A 6,196-nucleotide genomic window follows, 5' to 3' on the forward strand; every position below is an offset into this window, starting at 1 on the left:
CTATTTAAAGAGAAAATCCTAATAAGCCTAGTTTTAAACACTAATTGAAAGAAATGCCCATTATGAAACATCATCAAATTTTTCCAAAAGACATGTCAATTTAGGTATTTTCCCATCTTTGAATAGAGCATAACTGATTATTCTCTGGATTAATTTTCTCCACACGATCTGCAGTTAAAGTGCATATATTAGAAAACCAAAATCGTGGATAATAATTTTGAAAATTCACACCATCTGAATCTCTAATAATATAGATGTATTTTTTGAAAGGATAAGCAAACCAAAATCTGCAGGAAAAAAAAGAGCTCTGTTTCAAATAACAAACTTGTACTAACTCTCTTCTTAATACATTAATATTCCTAAATGCTAGTTAGGCACATACACTTTATATTGAAACTGACCCTGTGGCTCCAAAACAATGTCAAATCTGCCCAAAGCATTGATCATGATAATTGGACCCAACATATAGGACATTGCCGCTAGTAAACATGACCATATTAGCAGTGAGCAGCATACGAATATGACAAAGCATAATTGCTACATACTTGGACCAGGAGTGAACAAAGAAATTTCTTAATTAAAAAGACTCGATCAAAAGTGATACATTAACAACATTTCCAAAAGGGATATTTAAACTGCAGGCATTGAGTATACCTCTATTACAAACAGACAATGCACTCTAATACCCAAAATATTAAGCAAGAACAGCATCTGAAAATATTCACCGAGATTAACAATTGAAGCCATGACAAACAGACAACACTATGATAAGAATCAAAGCAACTATAACACCCAAAACAATCAACTTCATCTTCATATTCTGAATCCACATCTTCCTACTCATCTTAGTTCCCTTTACGCACCAAATTTGGGCCTGCAACATCACATATATTAGTATTTCAAACAATGCACATTATGCACTATTTATGATGGCCACGTGAATGAAAATTCGTGCGAGTAGTAATAGAAATCCATTAACATGGGAGCGCAGATTCTCAACTTTATCCACCAGCAACTCAATCTTTTCACCTCGATCAAGAACCTGCAGGGAAGAACTGTTGCATAAGAATAAAAAGTTCATGATGTTATCCATCTCAAAAATTACACCAACATTATAAAACATCCATGCCAAAGCAGGATATACCCGTTTCCTTTGAACCTCCATGTGAAAATTTACAAAAATAGGGCGAGAAGACCAGTAGTTCTTCTATACCTTTTAAATATTGGCCTGAGCAGTTGCAGCTTTTCCTCCACCATATCTCTTATTGAAGTCATCCTTAACAGGCTCTAGAGAGGCAATTGGAATTTGCTTGCCAACAGATTCATCTGCAACTACACAGTACGCTGCACATAGGATGTAAAAAGGCAGAGCTAAGTAAAATTCAGAGCAAAATTTTAGTGGTCATCAAACACCGGCTTGCTAATGAAGCATTTAACATAAGTAAATCAAAATGTTCTAATGGATTTCATTAAAAGAGGAGGCACTTACAGAGCAATACTAAGCTTCAAAAGGAGGTAAGCCACTAACAACGGAGGATGAAGAGGGTATTTGAACAATCCTTGAATTTAATTAGATATGGACTCACCTATTGAGGAAGGGATTACTTCTTCTGTCTCTCCCAAATGTGTCGAATTCTAAAGAATACCCATCTGTATTGGCAGAACAGAACTGAAAGTATCCTTTCTGAGCACAATTATCACAGTCTATTAATCAATTTCAAGAACCTAATTTTTTTTTTAAGAAAAGCACATACTAATTGAAAGAAATGCCCATTATGGAATATCTTGTTAGAATAAGAAAGGAAAAAGGCGAGCCTCTTACTAACACCATAATCGGTGGAAGAGGGTGGAGATCCACCACAAGTTCTGTCACCTACGGCAAAGATTCGAAGCCTTCGATGGGAGGAAGCTAAACGCCAGAAAGCTGATGGGTGGCGGAATGTGAAGAGTTCGGCCATGGGAGATGAAGTCTCATTTGAGAGAAAGAAGAAGAAGTTGGAGGGAGGAAGTGGAGATGGGAAAATAAAACTGTGAGTAGCTCAGAGAAACAATAAGAAAAGAAAGAATACAAATGAGAATATGAAAGAGGGGACATCGTGTGAAAATGGTAGCAGTTTCCATCTTGAAAGTAGGAGCGTTGGTTGTTTTCTTAATACTTAAAAATAATAATAAATATGATTCAAAAAAAAAAAATTAAATAATAAATATGGTTTTAAATTTATTAAATAAAAATCTACGAAAATTAACTCAATGCTCTAGAAAATTGCCATGTCAACGAAAACTCTAAAAACATGCCACATCAGCGACCATAGTATCCGGCTTTTAATATATTAATAGATTAATAGATTTGTCATCAAGTTAGAATAGCATTCAAATGCTAAATACATTTTTGGTTCCGATGTTTGTCACATTCAGGGCACCAATCAACAACGAAATGTTTAGATATAGCAAAGGACTTTACATCATACCTTATGAGAAGTCAAGATCACCTTCTACTATTCTATCAACTGTGGGAGTTATTTCCGTAGACAATTAGCCTTTTCTAATGTATATTTCTCGCAATATAAATAAAGGCATTTCCCAATTTCTAAGTTGAATCTTTTTCCAAGATTTACACTTTGCTATAAAGGACATGAAAACTTCTGATTGTAATGTTTGCTCATTAGGTAAGCTAAAAAGATAACACATAATGAATAATTAATTTTACTGAATTAATTCATTTTAATGATAAATAGAATCAATATAGCCACTAAAATATAAAATTAAAAATCAACATTAATTTCATCTCATTATATTAATGAGATTTTTTTTTTTGGTATGTTACATGAATATCAAATGCTTAATTTTTTTTTTTGGTAGAAAAGGAAAAGAAAAACGAATAACAACAAACTACCCAGGAATTAGCCTAGGGAAGCTAACCCCAATCCTATCTTCTAAGAGAAGATGAGAGATGAAACTAGGGGAAACAGGAAGGGTAGTAACGTCTAACGTCCCTTCATGGCCCGCCGCCGCCAAGCGATCAGCAACACGATTCTGCTCTCTAAAAAAGTGTCTGAACTCTACGAACTCAAAGGAGGAGCAAAGCCTTATAATAGCTTTGATGAGGTTGCGACTGTTAAGACCCATAGAATGATTCTCAGAAATCATTTTGATTGCTTCCAAATTATCAGACTCCACAGAGAGCCTCTTAACACCCAGCCTTTTAGCAAGATTGATTCCAGTAAGAATAGCACAGAGCTCCGCAGAAAAGGAAGATCCCAACCCTAAATTCTGGGAGAACCCAGAAAGCCAGACGCCCCCTACATCTCTAAGCACACCTCCAGCCGCAATCTTACCGTTACTGAGGCAGGAACCATCAGTATTCAGCTTCAAAAAATGCTTAATTAATTACACATATCTCATATCTATCACAAAATTTTCAACTTTGTCAAAATTATATCATATTTACTGCAATTCAGTTTTTATTTTATTTTTAACTGCAATTCAGTTATTTTAAGAAATAGAATTTTCGTAGGTTTTTCAAATGGATTTTTTTTAAGACATTGAATTCAGTAATCTCTTCCTTGTTCTTCAATTTCGGATTCCTTTCTTAAACTCTATTGAATTATTGACTCAAATTCATACTCTTTTTAAAATGGTTGACACAAAAAAGGGAAGAATATTCCAGTCCCTTCTTTCCTCCTTTTCTGGTTATATTTTAATTAATAAGTAATTTAATACTACTAACTGCCATTTGATAAAAGTAAAATTATTTTAATGAATTTCTGATGTTTCTAGTTTAAAACAGTCTGAGATGATAAAAGATAAAAGTATGAGATACTTAACTGTAAAAAAAAATTAAAAGTTGATTTTGAACGTAATTTCCTCTTTTTTTTTATGGGGAAAAAAAGTAAGACTATATTAATGAGATTTAATTCTCTAATAACCATCTCACTTTAAATTATTAATAAATAAAATTAACTCAAAAACCAATTTAAAAATAGAACCCAAAAAAATCTATTACACCTGTCATTCTTTAAGATGACATGTCAAATTAGTACGTCTCGGCTATATTAAATGACTTGTCATTATAATAACTTTTTTCATAACATTCTTTGAATATTCTTTTTTGGTTTACAGTTTCTTTGATTATATTCTAAAAAATGTTTTTAATTTAACGTTTTAGTTATTAATCTGTAATTTATAGCTTTAAAGTCGGTTGGTTACTAGATAATTAAATCTTATTAATAAAATTAAATGAAATTAATATTCATTATTAATTTTGTAAAACGTTTTAGTAGTTACACTGGGTCTAATTAACATGAATTAATTCAGTAAGATTAATTCTTATTAAGTGAATTAATTTTTGGATTAATTGAGGAAAAAACATCAATTATAATCTAAGGATTGATTCTTAAATTAATTGAGGAATTAATTGAATAAATGTGAGATTGGATGCTCTTTTTATATATCAATGAGTTTTTCCTTTTCAATCTGATTTCGATCTTTGTGATTTGAAGAATGAGAACTCGGAGAGGAAATGAGAAGAAACAAACGAAGTCCAAAGCAATGTGATTTTAGTGTTAGTTCTACATTATTTTTGTTGCTTTTGTGTTGTTTTACTTTGCTTTGGTCTGTTTTGTTTTGAATTTGATTTCTAAATTTAGTATCTAAAATGAAAATATCTTAACTTAATTTCTGCTGTAAAAGATTGTTACCATTCACAAAATCTTATTAGTATATGCTGATAATAATATTATTATTATAATAATAATGAGATGCATGTTAGGACAACTAATAATCATTTAATAACCCAAAAGAAATTAATGATCATTTTCTAATTCTATTCTTTGTTATCTGCTGAAATGCAAGAATTAGAAGTTTCTAAGGTTACATATATATAGATTCCGCAAATTCCTTCCACTGAATCTATCAATCTTGCAATTCATTAGAAGCTCATTTTTCCTTTTACGTCTTTAATTACTCCTTCTCTAACACTGGAGATGTTATGATGACTTTTGACTTTTGGGAGCTATTTTATAGATAACATTGTAATGGATAAATAAAAACACTAGCGTTAATTGCATACAATTTGCATCTTGGTTTTTAAATTCGCTTTTACATTCGTAAGACTTTCACTTAGTGGTAATTAGCACTGGATCATAATAGCTAATTTTGGGGATACTTTTAGAAAAAAAATCACGGAATCAACTATCAATTATTTTGAATTGTAGAAATGTGAAATAAATAAAATTATATATATTTATAGGATGTAATTTGTAGATGAAATAAAAAGCAAAAAAAAAAAAAGAGAAATAAAGAAAAAAAAAAAGTGTGATCAATGGCCGACTCCAGGACTTGGCACAGACGACAGTAAAAAGCGATCGGTTCTGAGAGATTGAGGATCATAATTTACCAAATTTAAGAATAAGTAGTTGCCAGAAGAAGAAGAAAAAGAAGAAGATGATGAGATTAATGTAGGATTCTTCTTCTTCATATTCGTATTCATCAATCTTCTTGCTTCTAAATTGGAGCATCCCTCATTATTATAACCACTATCATTATCATACACATAATACTACTTTTACACTTCATTCTCTCTAATACAAAGATTTATGGTTACAAGGATTTCTGTGTGTATATATATGATGACAAGTGATCAGTTAATTAATATAGTCTGCAAAACGCTAGGATTTATAAAAAATTTAGTTTGGCAGATTTTTCCCAAGCGAATAAGAAAATATTTTACAAAAGGATTAAAATATTATATGTGTTTAGGAAAGGGGATTTGACTTTATAGCTTAGACTTTGCAATACAAGACAACTGATATTTGCCAAAACGAATATTAGTTTTTTTTTTTTTTTTTGAAACAAATATTAGTTTTTATTGGATAAGACAAATACTTTTATTTTATTTATTATAGGAAAATTTAGGTAGAAGGGCTCTCAAAGCCACAAAGAGGTTTACGATAGGGTTTGCATACTGTTTCACATATGAGAGTATCATAAAAAAATCTCTTCCTTATCAATGAGCCCACTATCATACAAATAGTTAAATCATCTATTTTCTATGTTGTTTCGGGATGTAGAATTCGATTTAAATGGGGTGAAGTAATCTTAAAGAAACTAACATTTTGCGCTATAAAATAAACACAGATTAATTGAGAGAAATATGTAACTGATACATCGTGTTATTTTATTTTTAAAATAAATAGAT

General features: G+C 31.0%; 1 long non-coding RNA gene across 1 annotated transcript; it reads right to left on the minus strand.

The window, feature by feature from the left end:
* Positions 1–557: 557 nt before the first annotated feature.
* Positions 558–2,142, minus strand: LOC136218763 (uncharacterized). The gene is made up of 3 exons (XR_010683935.1): positions 1,490–2,142; positions 1,214–1,344; positions 558–1,042 (listed from the first exon to the last, which is right to left on the minus strand). It is a non-coding gene; the product is annotated as an uncharacterized lncRNA (long non-coding RNA).
* Positions 2,143–6,196: the final 4,054 nt, after the last annotated feature.

This window comes from Euphorbia lathyris, chromosome 2 (genome assembly GCF_963576675.1).
Source record: "Euphorbia lathyris chromosome 2, ddEupLath1.1, whole genome shotgun sequence".
Lineage (NCBI taxonomy): Eukaryota > Viridiplantae > Streptophyta > Magnoliopsida > Malpighiales > Euphorbiaceae > Euphorbia > Euphorbia lathyris.